We start from the raw sequence: 2462 nt of genomic DNA, 5'->3' as shown, positions 1-2462 counted from the left end.
AGGCCCCAGGCAAGAAGGCAATCCTGTTCTCCATCAGCCCCACGCCTTTCCTCAGGTGGGCGACTGAATGAAGCTCAGCATCACATTCATTCCATCAGCTTGGCCCCCTTGGGTGACAGGTCAGTCTCCATGTTTAGTCCAGGTTTGTAGGAAAACCATCCTGAAACACAGTCCACCTCCAAGAAAGGAAAACTACGTTGTGGAGAATGTCAGTATTTCTTGAGCTGAGGGGACAGTGCCTACATTCTTACTGGATGCCCCGGACATTCCTTGCTGTTGCCTAGATCTGGAGGCTCCTGACTGAGTATGAAGGTGATTCGTAAGTAGAAAGGGGAGGGGAGGGGAAGAGAGGGGCGAGGAGAGGAGGGGAGGGGAGGAGAGGAGCAGGGGCATTTGAAGTCCACCCAAGCTTTCTGCACAGTCTCTGGCACTGCCTACCAGAAGGCTAACCACCTTGGCCCCCAGGCCTAGCATTCTCTCTCCCCCTTGCTCCCACTGGATCTAATGAGGCTGTGGATCAGGAAACCACTTGGAGCCTTGTGTGAAAAGCCAGACTTGAAGGTTGCTATAAAAAGCAGAGGTAACAAATGTGACTTTTCACTTGTCTTTTGCTCCATCAAATTTAGCACACACATCTTCTAACAGCTACACTCACGTTTGCAGACACTTCCTCCAATGTGCTCGATTAAAATAAGGATTCTCAGGGTCAGCCTTGCATCCACATGAAGAGGATACCTGTTCCAGGACTAGGGTTGAGCACAGACAAAGGGTCCAGCTTGGCTCGTCATGTCCTGCCCACTCTCAAGCAGTGCAAGGCAGTGCTGAGTGAGGCGACCTGGGGAGCCCACCTGGATGATACTGAACATTTCTGAGGACAAGCTGAGCTATGAGCACAAGAGAAAATGCATGGAGAGAACCCCTAACCAAAGACAGTGCCTATATGGCATGGACACGTTGCTTTCCCTCTCTGAGCCTCAGATCCCTTATCTGTAAAGTAGGGAATCTGAGGGCCTTTCCAGTGCTGGCTTCTGGCTAAGGCTCCTCCACATTCATGACAATCTTAAATCAGTTTCTTTTACCACCCACTGCAACTTAAACTTGGCTTGCCCTTGACTTCGATACCTACTGGCTTGATGCCTGGACTTATCTAAGAACTTTGGACTTCTTCCAGCCCCCAGGGCCAATAGCTGTCCTTAAGTTTGTTCTTCACCCTGACCTCAAGCTCTCCTGAATGCCAACCTCATGTCTTTAAATCCTTCATTGTGGAACTGAAGAGATGAATCAGCCTGGGCACTACTCTTGCAGAAAACTGGAGTTCTGATCTCAGGACTCACTCTAGCAGCTCAGGATCACATTAACTCCAGCAGCAAGGGACTCAAGGGCTCCTCTGGATTTCCCAGTCACTGCAGCTACATAAGCACACATACACACACACACACACACACACACACACACACACCCTATTCATACTGTTTCTCAGAGAACCCTAACACACTGAGTAACTCAACTTCCTCATTTATGTGGTCCAGTGGCTGACGAATCTGTGAGAGAGTTAGAAAGCACGCGCATGCTCACCAGGATTCCTGCCTTTAAGAGACATGTTTGAGCACTTTTTCCACCTCATGGTACCACTAATTCCCTTTCATTATTGATTTGTAGTTGTAGATAGTGACCGGTGATAAAAAGACAGATAGATGGCAGATTATATATATATATATATATATATATATATATATATATATATATATATATAAATATATAATTTATTTGTGTGTGTGTGTGTGTGTGTGTGTGTGTGTGTGTACACACACACATTAGATGATAGATTGCTGATAGCTGACTGATGATCTGGGTACTTTTATCAAATATATGTGACTTGTAAAATTTCCTCCCAGAATATGGTACATAGTTTAATTTTTTTGTAATTTATTTATTTAATGTATATGAGTACACGGTCTCTATCTTCATGCACACCAGAAGAGGGCGTCAGATCCCATTACAGGTGGTTGTGAGCCACCATGTGGTTGCTGGGAATTGAACTCAGGACCTCTGGAAGAGCAGTTGGTGCTTTTAACCGCTGAGCCATCTCTCCAGCCCCCCATAGTTTAATTTTTAATGCTGTTTTTAATTATAAGAAAAATTTCATTTTGATAAAGCCAAGTCTATTTTTTTCCTTCTTATTCCTTGGGATGTTTGTGTCCTAAGAAATCTCCTAAAGTACTATAAACACCTCTGGTGTTTTCCCGTAGAAGCTTTACACACTTACCATTTGCAGATATATGATGTGTGGTGTAAGGCAGAGGTTGGATCTCACTTCTCTCCCGTAAGAATATCTACCTCCTCCCAATACCATCTACTGATATCCCACCACTACCACCACCAAGTTGGCACTTCTGTTGAAAACCAAGGTCACTACATGTATGAATGAATTCTGAATTTGAAGGGTTTTTGTTTGTTTGTTT

This window comes from Mus caroli, chromosome 18 (genome assembly GCF_900094665.2).
Source record: "Mus caroli chromosome 18, CAROLI_EIJ_v1.1, whole genome shotgun sequence".
NCBI lineage: Eukaryota > Metazoa > Chordata > Mammalia > Rodentia > Muridae > Mus > Mus caroli.
This window is presented reverse-complemented; position numbering follows the sequence as displayed.